We start from the raw sequence: 15,371 nt of genomic DNA, 5'->3' as shown, positions 1-15,371 counted from the left end.
CCGCCTGTGATTGGTCGGTGCGCCTCGTGACGTCAACTCTAGTAACCGACCGCTGCCGCTAGACATGAAGCGCGGTGCCAGGTAGTTTGGTGCTGTTTTTCTGAGACGGTAATGGAAAATTTAGAGACTGCGTTTTTCTGAGGAGTTCGGCGTTACTCCCTACATGTACGAGCCGAGTGCGAAGAGCCGGCCTCTCGAAGAAGCAAACGATGCTGGTCCGAGCAGTGCTTTCGACGCGAACGAAAGCAAAGTCTTGGGATCTCCTCGTGTTGGAAATGCTCTTTGGTGAGTATGTTTTTTGCAAACCGATCTAGTGATCTTGCCGATCTTTCGCCGATCTAGTGAGCTCGTTTCCGGTCAAACAACTGTAGTGTTGTGTTCCTGCATGCCTCCTCGTGGAACGTAAGCGGGGATGCGATCGTCGGCATTTGTGCGCTGTCCAAAGCTGTCGGCAATCTACACAGACGGTCTAAACGTGTGAAGAGCTTCCCGGTTCATGCAGTACGTGTACTGACCTTCACCTGTTGACTACCACTGACGTTGACTACCACTGACGTTGACTACCACTGACGTTGATTACCACTCACGTTGACTACCACGCACGTTGACTACCACTCTACATACACGCAGACGCACCAACAAAGGAATGCAGGGTCGATCGAAGCAGATTACGATGGCACGCACGCAGAAACAAGCGCGGTCAGGCACGGTCGCGGACGCTGCGTAGGAACGAAACAGAGTTGACGTCACAACACCGCGGTTTCCGGTCTCCGCTCCGCTCGCTCACTCAACGGGGGGGCGGAGCTACAGCGCAATTTCAACCGATGATTACGTCGTTCCTAATTGAAACCCCCCCCCCCCCAAAATTTTACCTACATGGTTTATAAGGTTCCAGCATCCGTATATGAGCGTCTTATTGAATTCGACAGACTCTTCAGCTTCCCTTTAAAGCTATAGTTTTAAAAATAGTAAGAAAAACATCTACGGTGAGTTATAGCAAATATATATATATATATATATATATATATATATATATATATATATATCAGTGGCGTAGCCAGAAATTTCGTTCGGGGGGGGCTCATTTTGCAGCTTGGCCTCCTCATATAGAATTAGCCGAGGGAACAATATCTATATATATATATATATATATATATATATATATATATATATATATATATATATATATATATATATATATATATATATATGTATGTATATATATATATGTATATGTATATATGTATATGTATATATACACGACCAGGGGAAAATCTCAATGACGCCGTACTTTGTTAGAATGTATTGCGCAGGAGCAGCTGTCACCGGTTGTGTATTGCGAGTAATTGCTCCGAAATTATAGTCACAACTGAGAGCACATATAAAAAGCAGGAGTTCTGCAAAATATACGAGGACGAGTCAAATGAAAGTGAGCCAATGCGAATATATGACAAACGGGGTACTTTATTTAAAAGTTGTCACCATAAGTATTTAGACACTTGTCCTACTAACGAGTCGCATAATTCCCGTCTCATAAGACTCCTTGGGTTGCTGCCTCAAAAATCTGTAAATGACTACACGTCTTCTTTCGACACGAATCTGGTTCCCTCGAGCAGTTTTTTCAAATTTTACTAAATGTGGAAGACGCAAGGCAACAGGTCTGGGCTGCATGAGGGATGCAGCATTTCCCACTTGAACTTTGCCAGTTTTGTATTAACCACATCAGCGACGTGGGAACGGGCAACGTCGTGAAGCAAGATGTTTCCAGTGCTCAGTTTTCCACGTCGTTTGTTCTTGATTGCGACACGCAGCCGATCCGACCTTTCACAATATCTGAAACGATTTAGCCTTTCCAGGTTTAGAAAATTCGATCAATAATGGCCCCTAACGACCTAAAAAGAAGTCCACTTTTCCGGCAGAAATGACGGCCTTTGTTTTCCTTGGGAGTGGTGAATTCAAATATTTCCACTGTAAGCTTTGCCGTAGTGTTTCAGGCTAGTAGTAGCGGCATTATGAGTCATCCCCGGTGACAACTGCAGAAAAAAAGTCGTCACCCTCATCTGGGGTTCTTTGACGTGCACCTAAATCTAAGTACACGGGTGTTTTCGCCTCCATCAAAATGCAGCCGCCGTGACCGGGATTCGATCCCGCGACCTCCTGCTCAGCAGCCCAACACCATAGCCACTGAGCGACCACGGCCTTTTCATTGTGTTGAGGGTGATAGCATGGTAGCTTTGGCCCGGGCATGGATCGTCTTTGTGACTTTCATGTCCTTCTTTGAACAGTTTGCTACAACGCTTCACAGTAGCCAATGAAACGCAATCTTCCACGCATACGGCAGCCATACGGCGAATAATTTCTTTTTGGGAAACATCTTCATTTGTCAAAAACCTCACGACACCAAGCTGTTCAACTTTTGGAGTGTCCATTATGTCACGCAATCGTGTTCAACCCAGTGTATGAGAGCATTAAAGAACATTTAACCTCACCTCTGCATGTCACTTGTAAATGAGATGCGTATGTGCTACGCGCATGCCTCGAAAATAATGAACCGAACCATTATTGAGCGGCGCGGGTTGTCTCACTTCCATTTGACTCGCCTTCGTACATTAGAAATGCGAAGATACAATGCAATATACAAATGTGAAGATACAGCTTGATACAGGGCAAAAAATTGTCACTGGAAACAAAGTTCACTGCGCATATACACAAAACCTCGCAACAAGATGTTTAAATACACGTATAAGTCTCCAATAAATCTACGTACCTAAGAAAAAGCCACTATATATAATCCATCAAACAAGGCAAATAAACATGTTGCGCAACCACAGATTCACAAATCACAGCACCCCCCCTCCCTCCACTCCAAAATGTATCGCATGCGAAGGAAGGCGGCGCGCTTCCTCCCCGCTTTTCTCCCTTGCGCACACAAGACTGAGCCACCATCGTCGGCTCAACCCCTCCCCCTCCCCCCACGCTTTCACTCGCACATAGAGCATGCGGTCACGATGTTATCGCCTTTGGCCTTTATTTATACAGAACATGAGCGCAACGGCAGGAATGCGCCTGGAGTCTTCATATAGCTGCTATCGCAATAATATAATAGTATCCGGCAACTGAAGCGTCCCGTGGCCCATTACTTTCCGCAAAAGAAGTAACAAAATCGAACTTTCACCATGCGACAATCCGCTACGCCACAACAATGTCTTCTTTTTTTTCTTTTGTGGGGCGGGGGGCGGCGAAATAGAATAACGCAAAGGAAAGCATGTTGGCTACAACCGAATGCCTACTTTGGGCACCTAGTGTGGCTACCGAAGGAATATCGAAGAAAACGTGTGACGCTTGGTCCACAGAAAACCATACGCATACTGCTCGGTATCCTACACTGGCGAGACAAAATTTTCCGGAGAGATTGCGCTCAAGCGAATGCGTTGCAATCCGTCGAGTCCCCGCAGTGCTGGCGGCGAGCGACTATGCATTGTTTCTTTTTCTCTTTTGCTAGCCAGAAAGCGTCCAAAACTCTGCCAGGTGAAAATGCAGTCGGCCAGAGAAAAACGAACGCGCATCCAAGTGCGCCGCGCGGTTGTCGATGCAGCACGAGAAAAACGCATGCGCTCTGGTTGGATCAGCAGCCCATGGGCTGCGAGAACAAAAAAAAATATGAAGAGATAGAGGCTTAATGTATTCTCGCGAATAAAAGTCTAGGTAGAAAAATAAATAAGAACTTAGTTACAATTGTGGCTTTAGTGTCTTGACATGGATGCTTTGGTGCAGGTGAAAAAAAAAGATGTTCATATTCTTTTCTGTGACCTGATGGCACAAATGAACCGCCACAACGCTTTGTCTCGTCGGACCTCGCTGCGTGCTTTGTCAACTTGTCTGATAGTATGCTGATTTGGCTTGTCTCGTTGTATGGCCCGATGTACGACTTTAGAAAAGTCGATGCACCTTTGGCGTCAAATATTTACAACAGCATTAAACCCACAATGTTCCGGAATTGAAAATCTAAAGCACGACTTTGGAAATGTCAATGCACCTTTCGCATCAAAATGTTATGCGTACTTTATACCCACAAAGTTTCAGAATTGAAATCCAAGCGCTCCATAGATACTGCGGCCTCCGCGAGGTGCCGAGACGAGGCCGCTCGCCATCAAAACGCCCTTGAAATTTTGTACTTGGTAGGACTCCTTGCGTTACGATATGCGAGTCCCGATGCATGGGCGTTTCCGCGAAATCCAGCCCGATTTCTCAATGTTTGCGCTAAAATGTCTTTTCGAGCGTGAATTAAGGACATTCTAGACAAAATTGAGCATGATTTCCGGCGCCGGGAGGTGTTTTCGTCGGCGGCGCATGAGAGCACGAAAAAATTTCGGGGGGGGGGGGGGCTGAAGCCCCATAAGCCCCCCCCCCCCCCCCTGGCTACGCCCCTGATATATATTGAAAATCGCAAATTAGAAATAATTACAATTACGATCGTTATCACCACCACTTAACAGCTTTTCGATAGAAAGGGAGGTAAAAATGGAGTAAAGGCAGTTTGTTCTCTCGGCCGTCTGAAGCATAGCGTTGCTCGACATGCACGAAATAGCCGTTGCTTCTTACGTAAATACATGAGAACGGAGAAGTAGTCTTTCTCGGCAATCAATTGGCACCGAATTTGATTATGCTTTCTGTACTAAACAACAGTTAAAATCGATGGAGTAAAGTAAGCAATTTTTTTTATTTCGGCCAACAATTGTTAAAGAAAACTTTTGAAAATTTCAGAAAAAAGAAACGCAAACACAATTCTGCAAATAGCGCCAGTTAGACCTCTAAACCAGACAAAATTTATGGGTGAAACACATTATTGAGCAGGACTTTTCCAAAACCCCCGTAGACAGTGTAACAATTTCACGTAAGCTGTAAACTCGCTCATCAAATTTTTTCGCTTCAGATGCAACTGTCAAAACTGCGACATTTCCTATTGGTACCGAGTTGCGGCATTTGAAACGTTACACTTCGGTATTTTTGTTTCTTTCTATTTCGGGGGGTAGGGGTGGGGGGGGAGGGGTTGAAGATTCTTAGCAAGTTCTATTACAATTTTGTTTTATTGCTAAATCAACATGCCGTTTCTAATAGTCCTCAGAATTTAGTTTTCTCTGTCAAATGTAACTCATTTTATAAAAATCATTTCATCGGTTGTCTCTATGAAAGCATTTTTGCGTTCCGAGTATCTGAATAAGTAAATGCGCACTGACCCACAGGTGCACATTTCTCTAAGACCGCGCCGAGGCCCAAAATGTGCCTGAAATACACGCTCCCGGGCAAGTCACTGGCGTCGCGCACCTGGAACCGGAGCTAGCCGGATCGAACCGGTTAACGGGTGCGCTGCAACGGTCGCGCCCCCCTCATTCGGAGCGGACCGAACCGGATTACGTGGATGCCACGGACGCCGAACAGCGTCTTCTGTTTGCGGCAAGCAGACGTCATTTCAGACGCGCGTTGTTTTAGGTGGGTCAGCGGACATTCGGCGGTTCGTGTTATATTCCAGCTTTGGCCAACTCTGCTGGTGTTTGTAGAACGTCGGAGTTTGCGCAGTTGTGCTTCGCCTTCGAAACGTCGCATCAATGCGTGCGTGCCATCAGCTTCTCTGAAATCGGCGAGCGTCACAATGAGTCTTCGTCGCATCTTCCTTTCCAAGGTGAGAAATGCTCGATTACACTTTAAAGGAACAGGTTTCGTGAAAGCCGTGGTGCAAAGTTTGTTTGTTACAAAGCGACACATTAGCTTAAAAGGACACCGCTGACACGAATCACCTCAGAGAGAGAGAGAGAGAGAGAGAGAGGCGCAGGAACAAAGAGTAAAAGTGTTTGTAAACCCAACTTGTGTAGAAGTTTGCTGCTCAACCTCTAGTCATTATGATTAAAGGACCACAATAAAAAGTCTATCCATCCATCCATCCATCTAGTCATTATGATTAACGATTTCCGCACTGCTGTCAAGTGTCGTGAAAAATTGACTCTCTCCTCAGACGTGGCTCGCATCCATTTCTGTCGTCGACGTACGTCTTTGCCCCTCGTCTTGGGTAGCGAAGCGTCTACGTGCGTGCATATGGTGTTGAAAGGTCGACTCATACAGCGCATGGAGCCGAGAGATTGAAAGCTTAATTCTTATTTAGAACGATGGCACGAAGTTTCATGACATCACATAGGTTGAGAGTTGTTATTGACGGCGACGACGTTGGCGTATTGACGAACGATGACATGGATGGATGAATCGATGTTATGAGCGTCCCCTTTGGTATGGGGCGGTGGGTTGCGCCACCAAGCTCTTGTTATTTTATTGCCCAAGGTCGTAGCTATGTTAAAGAAGGAAAAAGAAAAGGAAAAAAAAGCACTAACGATGAATTCCCATAACCAAAGTTCATGAATCTCTATTGTGAACAGCTGAACTAAGACGGCGTCGTGACGGCGACCGCAGTCAGTCCCGAAAGTGGTGCACTGAGAATCGAAGCAAGACACCAAGTTTTACATAGAGCAATTAGCGCTTGATAGAATGCTTCACTCAGTCGAGGCTTCAGTGTTCTACAAAAATGATCAGTCCTGCGAAGTTCAACATCCCTCGAATCCTAAGTAGACAAGATCAAGCGTGCTAATTCACCGCATCGCCAATAAGTTCAGTGCGCAATGTTCCTGGGGACTTGCAGATGCGTGTTGATCCGTGGGACCGCAATCGAAATTTATCAGACAGACACTATCGCATGAAGATACATTATTTCACGAAAAGGGAACTGGTACACCTTTACGTTACAATGAAGGTATATGCTGCAGAGGCAAAATAAAATCGCTCCTGAAAAAAAAAAATTCCTTATTCTCATTCGCGTTAGTTTGAGCTGGATAAGAGAAAACAGAAACAGCTTATTTACAACATGAAAACAAGACATAATAAGAGTAGACCATTGAGTGTTTAATTTGAGTAATTTATTCCTTTCCGCGTTTAGGCAAATGCAAAACCGTCACGTGTAAGTCACGCTTATTCCCCTCCCTTCCCGAGTCCCCCGACCCCCCAGTATTTGTTCCAGTGAACTAAAACGCTGTCGCAACGCTTGGCGCCGTTACACACTTGCAGAATTGCAGAAGCTCCCCCCGTGTGCACGTATAGTTTTCCTTTAAGTTACACGGGAAGGCGTCCGTGAGTATAGGCATCATTCAAAGCTTTTATTAAATACGGCATCTCTCTCTGTCACAGTATCTTTGACAACGAGTAGGGGGCATTGTATACCTGGCCCCATACCGAAGGCGGTGAGGTGTCGTATTGCCAATATATTATCGGGAGATGCAACTGGCTCATGTCGCTTAGATTTGCGCACTCTTAGAAATACCATGAAATAGAGAGAACAAACTCCAGCCATGGCTGAATAGTTGGCGCCTCCGATTCGAGCACTGATTTAGGCCAGGTCACGGTTTTGTAAATTAGCAAAGACATTTTTTTTTTTGTCTCTGCTCGTAAACTTACATACGTACGGATAACTTTGTAATACGTGGCATCGGAAGATATCACCTTTAGTTTGATAAAACGCAGAGATGAGTAGGGTATGTCCTCCAGCTTATCTATTTCGCAAAGCGTATCAAGAGGCGAAAGAGTATGTTACGCAATGCCAACTCGTTGGCATCCGAGGGACGCGGCAGCACGGGAGAGGCCTTTCCAAAGTCTTTGTTCCATCCACAGGCGGTGTTACTTCTTATCTTGAGAGGGCTGTGTTATCTAAGCCTGGAGAGTTGTAGAGCTGTTCCAATGTCTTCACGCGCATTTCCCATGAAGCAATTGTGCAATGTTGAGCAGCATTCACATGTACCTATGGCGCGATAGGAAAGAAAGAAAAACGCCCGCAAGGTCAAGCTTCCGTCGCATGATACCGCGCTTCGCCATATGTACTACCCGGGATGAATGGCTGGTGGTCACAGATTTTATGTTGGTGACAGTGAACTGGGCTTTGTACGCTCTAGAACACCTTTATCGTACTGAATACACCCTCGTGCATCAAAGTGAGAGATACATAAGCAGAAGAAACAGAACAAGGCCTGCTTCGATGGAAATGGAGGAGGCGGAGAACGAGCAGAGTATACCTACCGTGTATAGTGGGTGTGTGAGCCACAGGTTTCTTGACTCGTTATGCGCCTCAGTGTGCGAACGTCTCGCTTTCGACGACTGCCGAGGATGAGGTTTCGCGGCGAAGACAACGAAGTTGATCCCGCCGTGCCGACGGCGGTACTCCTCCTCCTCCATCTCCTCCTCCTCCTCCCGCATCTTTCGCTAAGACAGAAGAGCTACGCTACGCGACACAAGCCCACGGCACAGCAGCGCGTCGCCGAAAGGGAGCATTCACCTCATTCCCTCCTTGCACCATGGCGTGCACTCGAACGATCATGCACGGCAATGAAGAGTTTGCGTGTTCGCGAACTGGTGGTGAACGTGCTGGTGCACATTATTGCCTGGGAGACGGCGCCTTATACGATTACCAGGCCATCAATGTACACCAGAAGCGCAAGCTTGTGAGTATAGGCTATATTTATACACAGGGTGTTTCACGTAACTTGAACTATATATGTATCTACAGGGTGGGCAGGACGAGCCCCCCTCCGCCCTGTCACTGTCCACCCGGTAGATACGGCTATCGTTCAAGTTACGTGAAACACTGTGTTAGCTTCACCTCCAAATGCCACCACGGAGACTCATTGACGGGTATCTGTGCATGGTGGAGTGTCGTCAGAATGTACCATAGATTGCCATTCCGCAATTGCAACAAAGGCACTAGATATGTTAATTAAGGAACCGAATTGTGTCAATCAATCAATCAATCAATCAATCAATCAATCAATCAATCAATCAATCAATCAATCAATCAATCAATCAATCAATCAATCAATCAATCAATCAATCAATCAATCAATTTATTCCTCACTTCGGAGAGGAGGGGGTCAGGAAGCAGGAAGAGGGACTAGGAAGCTTGACAAGGCTTTCAAGCCCCTCTATAGTTCAGCAAGAGAGTACATTTCACGTTACAGTGCATTTCACACTTCAGTAAATTATTTACTATGTAAATTCAGTAAGATGAGTAGCTTAATTGTTAACAATTATTGCACAGTTTTATGTGTCTGTCGCAGCTATGAATCTTGGGTGGTAAAAATGACCGTTCGGCCTTTAGTATACTACATGTTTAACGAATTAAGGAGCTGTCGCTAAAACGCCCCGTACATACCATCTACAGTACTGCTCAATAAATATATTCTTTATTTTATATTGCCTGATTTGATTACCGCTATTCCAAAATATTTCCTTTTATGCTGCTCCGTGCACTTATCACGTAAGTGGAATTTTGCTGGAATGTAGACCCGCAACTCAAGCAATACATCGCCTTCTCGGTAACAGCTCTCCTTCTTTTTATGTAGTATGGTTTTCCACATGGGTTAACGACCAATAGATAAACTAAATCGTGCGACAGCTATGCTCAAAGGCCGCCCCAGATCACCTGATATAGTTGAAGCGTGCGCAAACGAACTGCGTTTTTATTAACGGTGAAGCTTGCATAATCAAATTTGCATTCCTTTCTGGCACTGACGAGAGTGATGCCATACTTCTTTTTCCTCTCTCCCGTTATGAAGCTTGTGGAATGCTACGCGTTTCCTTCGTTTCACTTGACCTCGCAAGCGCAGAGAGAGAGAGAGAGCCAGTGAACCGTAAAAGCCGAACGCATGCAGAGAGACCGGCCTGACATGCAAATGTACCGCGCTCCGCGGGATTTAACAGGAGGGAGGGCATGCCAAGGTTGTAGCGGGACGGCGACACAAGCCGCGGGGCTGCCCACCCTGCTTATGCATGCTCTCTCGGTTGAGCCCCCTCTCCTGTTGTCGTGCTTCACTGTGTGGCGTGCGCACTGAACAGGAGGAAGGCGAAGGGGTGCGCCTCCCTCCGAAAGTTCCCGGCACGGGAGAGAGGCGCAACGCGAGGAAATCCCCCCATAAACGTGCCTGTAATTAAATGATCACTTGCAACTAGAACAACAACAAAAAAGAAAGAGACAGCAGATTTGTGCGACCTAATGAAGAATCACAGCCAAATTTCCAGCGAAGCTCGGTCTTTCGAACTATTCAATTGCCCATAAAAAAAAACCGCACGCTTTTAAACGCTGCCCGCCTGTGTGACACACCGGCCCGTTTATTGCACCCGCTCACACGTTGCCCGCATGTAACAGTTTCGAGCACTTGCTTCGGGAATTATTTTAAAGGCCTCGCACATTTAACTTGGCATGCCCATCAGCTGTGATATCCTGCCTGGAAACCCCCTCTCATCCCTCGTGCACCGAATTGGATTCTGAGGCAGTTATAAGACCGCGGGATAAATTGTGCTCCGTTCGTCAAACACCCATGTAACGCTACGGAGCGGTTGCATAAGTAATTTACAGCAGATGCTGTAATAAGCCTTCACATTCTGAGATTTGCTTACACATCAGCCAAAGCTTGCCGTCTATTTGTACTAAATTATAAACAACATGTATCATTTAGTTCAGCGAGGACAGCGGGGAACCTACTACATGCCTCCTGGAATGCATTAAGATATAGGGAGAAAACGAGTATTCAGTAACTATTTCCAAAGTATGTAATTAGGACAGAAATGTCAAACTTTCGCCGCAAGTTGCGCCCTTCCCCCTTACATTTCCACAGAATGTGAACTTCGTGTCACGTAGAGTTCTTTTGGGACACAAGAAAACATTGCGGTTAACTGTCGTTTAACGCTTTATAGGCCACTTGCTTCTTTTCGCAATCTTTTTGCAGAACCCGTAATTAACCGGCACTCAGTGAAACATTGCCCGCACATCGCCCGGTATTTTCTAAAATGACGCCTGTAGTAATTCAATCACTAAATAAAACAAATGAATAAAGAACCCTGAAATCTGCTTCATTTTACATGCCGTCTGTGAATTGAACACGTGATTTTGAAGTGCAGGCCAGGTTCCTTTCATTGGAGCACACGTAAAGCTTGCACATGTGCGCCAATCGCCGTGTATTGGCTCCTTTGTGTACTTTCTCTCACTGAATTTTCTCGATTAAAAGCTAAACCGAATTCTGTAGAATAACTTCTGTGTACTTTTAATTTTGTTTATTATTTCTTAATATTTTTCTTTTGCTTAGTTATAAAGCGCTGAATCCTATTAGGCATATAGTAAACGACCACATTCGAGAACACAGCATGAGGAGTTAATATTTCTGCTGGAATTTAAAAAAAAAAAAACGATATGAGCTTGTTTACAGGCATGGCCAAAAGTTTGCACGGGAGGTGGGTTCCGCGAAAGAGTCGACTATATGAGCTGAGTTATAGCTTTAGATCACCTAAAACAACACAACACACATTTGACATCCAGGTTTCGTGCCCAGGCTCTGCAAATACATTGCTTCTACTGCGATAGCAACTATATGGACACTCCGGGCGAATTTCAGCCGTCGCCGTCTCCCTGAGGTTCCGTATGAATGAAAGCGTGTGACGGTGAGTCGGCGAACGCGGTTCAATCTCGCGTGCGCGACCGAGGAACGAGGCCCGGATGCATTTTTACAATTGCTAGTAGGTACAGCTGGGCTTGGCGCTTCTTACGGCGCTCGACGTTTCTGCACAGGCGCGAGTAGGAACAGGTGCGAGAGAGAAAATCTGGGGGCCCTTGGTCCTTGAAAATGTGAGTCGGCCTAGGCACCACGGAGGAGATTTCTTAACGCGTGTTGTACGCGTTTGTCCTCTAGGCATGCCGGCATTGCGGAGTGCAGTCCAGTTTGTTTACGCTCCGCCGCTGGCTGCCCGCGCCATGAGGCAGTGGGCACGGACGCCCCATTTGGTGATTGCTGTGTCTGAAGGGGCAACGTTCTGACTGGTATTGTATAAGTCGCGGGTCGGTTTTTTAGTCGGTACGATAGATTGAATTTTTTTGCAAGCACTACTCCATGGGGGCACATGTAACCGGCAAACGGAGGCTTCAGGAGAGCACCTGAGGTTATATATTAAAGCAGGCGGCGCAAGATCTCCGGGGCACCCAAGCGGTAGCGGGGGGATCAAAGATGGAAGCAGGGCGGCCCGTGGGTTGGTGCCGCGGAGGCCGAAGCGTGCCAGGGGGTGTCCGCATAAAAAATTGGCTGTCCGCTGTCGCGGACAGCCGATCTCATACTGCCCTGGCACGCGTAGGCCTCTGCGAGCCGCAACCCACGGGCCAGTCCGTGTTCTATAGCTTTCATATCCCCGTTGCCGCTTTGGTGTCCCGGAGGCTCCGCCAATAATGCAAAATAATGACACGTTGTTCTAATTAGTAAAAAACACGATTGAATAAATATAATTTCGTCGAGCCGCCAGCTTGCAATGCTAAGTTCAGCACTACAGCGCCCCGTGACTTCTGCCGGCACGCCTATATAGGGACAAGCGCATACAACACGCGCTAAGGAACTCCTCCGTAGTGCCTAGGCAGAGTCTTATATTCAAGGAGCAAAAGTCCACACATTTCCTCTCTCGCAACCGCTCTTACTCGCGCATGCGCGCAAACGTCCGTCGTCTGCGCAAGTGTATTTTTTCTCGGATCCCCGCATCCCGTGTAATCTTAATATGACTCTAGTGTGCGCGTGTTTTACATGTGTGTGTCGTGTGAAGCTTACAGTGACCGCAGCGGCGAAATTTTGATTCTTCTGCAGGGTCGTTGCATAAATTCCTGTTGATGATTCATTGTGGATGCAGAACCTCATGAGGCTGGACTGACGACTACTGAGACGTGCTAAATCTCGCAGTCCGCGCTTAACAGAGATGGGCGTGCCTTCGAAAGGCTTGCTCAGGAATAAAGTGCAATTTTATGGTGCAAGCTGCTCATCTGGCTTGTATTCGAGTAGCACGAAAAGAACACAGTGAATCCGCCACTTGGATACGAGAACAAAGCTTTGACCATCACCTATAAGTGCCAGTGGGGTGCAGGTACTGGGTTCTACTCAAGATAGCATGAAAAGAATACACTGAATCCTAGATCACTTGGTTACGCGTACAAAGCTTTGATCAGCACCTATAAGTGCAAGGGTGGTGCAAGGTACTCATCTGGCTTGTGCTCGAATAGCGCGAAAAAAACACACTGAATCGGCGACCACTTGGTTACGAATACAAAGCTTTGATCAGCACCTATTAGTGCAAGTGTGGGGCAAGGTTCTCATCTGGCTTGTAGTCGAGTAGCGCGAAAAGAACACACTGAATCCACCACCACTTGGTTACAAATACAAAGCTTTGATCAGCACCTATAAGTGCAAGTGTGGTACAAGGTACTTACTCATCTGGCTTCTACTCAAGTAGCACGAAAAGAACACACTGAATCTGCGACCACTCGGTTACGAATACAAAGCTTTGCTCAGCACCTATTAGTGCAAGTGTGGTGCAAGGTACTCATCTGGCTTGTAGTCGAGTAGCACGAAAAGAACACACCGAATCCGCTGCTACTTTGTTACGAATACAAAGCTTTGATCAGCAAATATAAGTGCAAGCGTAGTGCAAGGTACTGGTCTGGCTGGTACTCGAGTAGAACAAAAAGAACACACTGAATCCGCCACCACTTCGTTACGCATAGAAAGTTTTGATCAGCACCTATAAGTGCAAGTGTGGCGCAAGGTACTCATCTGCCTTGTACTCGAGTAGCACGAAAAGAACACACTGAATCCGCGACCACTTGGTTACGATACAAAGCTTTGATTAGCAACTATTAGTGCAAGTGTGGTGCAAGGTACTCATCTGGCTTATAGTCGAGTAGCACGAAAAGAACACACTGAATCCGCCACCACTTGGCTACGCATAGAAAGCTTTGATCAGCACCTGTAAGTGCAAGTGTGGTGCAAGGTACTCATCTAGCCTGTACTCGAGTAGCACGAAAAGAACACATTGAATCCGCCGCTACTTGGTTAAGAATACAAAGCTTTGATCAGTACCTATAAGTGCAAGCGTAGTGCAAGGTACTCATCTGGCTTGTACTGTAGTAGCAGGAAAAGAACACATTGAATTCGCCACCACCTGCTTACGAATACAAAGCTTTGATCAGTACCTATAACATCAAGTGCGGTGCAAGGTACTCATCTGGCTTCTACTCGAGTAGAACAAAAAGAACACACTGAATCCGCCACCAATTGGTTACGCACATAAAGCTTTGATCAGCACCTATTAGAGCAAGTGTGGCGCAAGGTACTTATCTGGCTTCTACTCGAGTAGCGCGAAAAGAACACACTGAAAGCTTTGATCAGCACCTATAAGTGCAAGTGTGGTGCAAGGTACTCATCTGGCTTGTACTCGAGTAGCACGTAAAGTACGCACTTAATCCGCCACCACTTGGTTACGAAACAAAACATTGATTAGCACCTATAAGTGCAGTGTGGCGCAAGGTACTCATCCAGCTCGCACTCGAGTAGCACGAAAAGAACACAGTGAATACGCCGCAACTTCTTCGCGAAAACACAGCTTTGATGAACACTTATAAGTGCAAATGTGGTGCCAGGTACTCATCTGGCTTGTATACTCGAATCGAACGAAAAGTACACACTGAATCCGCTACCAATTGTTTACAAATGCAAAGCTTTAATGAGCACCTGACTTCTCTTTCGCAATGGCGTCACGTTTTGACACATCTGAACTGGCGCGTTAGGTCGTTATCCCGTGACGTCGACAGCTTCATTTCCTTTTCACCTTAATGTTTGTAGCATGCAAAACAGAGCTGATAAATTGACTACGTATCTGCATGATGTGCATGCAAATGAAAGTCTGTTAATGTTCACAGACACGTGGCTTACGTGCGATTCTGAAGTGTTTAGAATGGCCAATTGTAGAAATATTTGTCGATTGCGGAGTATCCGACGTGGAGGTGGCACATCTGTATACTTAAGGAGCGGGATTATTGGTGACGTTATTGCTCATTTTTGTGTTGTGAATGTTGATGTTGAAGCGTTGTATGTCTATCTGTCGCAGGGGTTGTTGCCTTACTATAGGTGTACCGCTCTACATCTGGGCCACTACGTGCATTTTTATCTGTAATGAGGAATATTGCAGTTATGATGTCTCAATCAGCACAAATCTGTGTGCGTTGGTGATATAAACGTCAGCTAGTTGTGTGAACAACCAGTTACTAATAACGTCCTTGATACTTTGCACTGTATGTAGTGGTCTTCAAAATATGATTAAATCGCCCACTCACGTATCAGATACTTCTGCACGAATTGATGTCTGTTTCACCAATACAATGAATGCCGATAGCTGTGGAGCGACATTGTGTGCCCAAGAAATCAAAGTGCTTTGTACGCCTCTGGTGTTGTTTTGCACTCTTTTCTCGTTCTTTCGTACACCCA

At 46.1% G+C, this 15,371-nt stretch overlaps 1 protein-coding gene across 4 annotated transcripts in view; it reads left to right on the top strand.

Annotated features, from left to right (window-relative positions):
- The window catches only part of LOC135900241 (growth/differentiation factor 11-like), a 232,362-nt gene that overhangs the window by 20,073 nt on the left and 196,918 nt on the right, over nucleotides 1-15,371 (top strand). For 2 of the 4 annotated variants that reach the window (XM_070531940.1, XM_070531938.1), the window contains exon 1: nucleotides 5,497-5,680. The exons of the other annotated variants lie outside the window; for them this stretch is intronic. The gene's annotated coding sequence lies outside the window, so the exon portion shown is untranslated. Of the gene's footprint in view, nucleotides 1-5,496; nucleotides 5,681-15,371 lie in introns of those variants that run through there. 4 annotated transcript variants of the gene reach the window in all.

Source organism: Dermacentor albipictus, chromosome 1 (assembly GCF_038994185.2).
Source record: "Dermacentor albipictus isolate Rhodes 1998 colony chromosome 1, USDA_Dalb.pri_finalv2, whole genome shotgun sequence".
NCBI classification, from domain to species: domain Eukaryota; kingdom Metazoa; phylum Arthropoda; class Arachnida; order Ixodida; family Ixodidae; genus Dermacentor; species Dermacentor albipictus.
The sequence above is the reverse complement of the archived record's forward strand: the minus strand, read 5'-3'. Positions and strand labels throughout refer to the sequence as shown.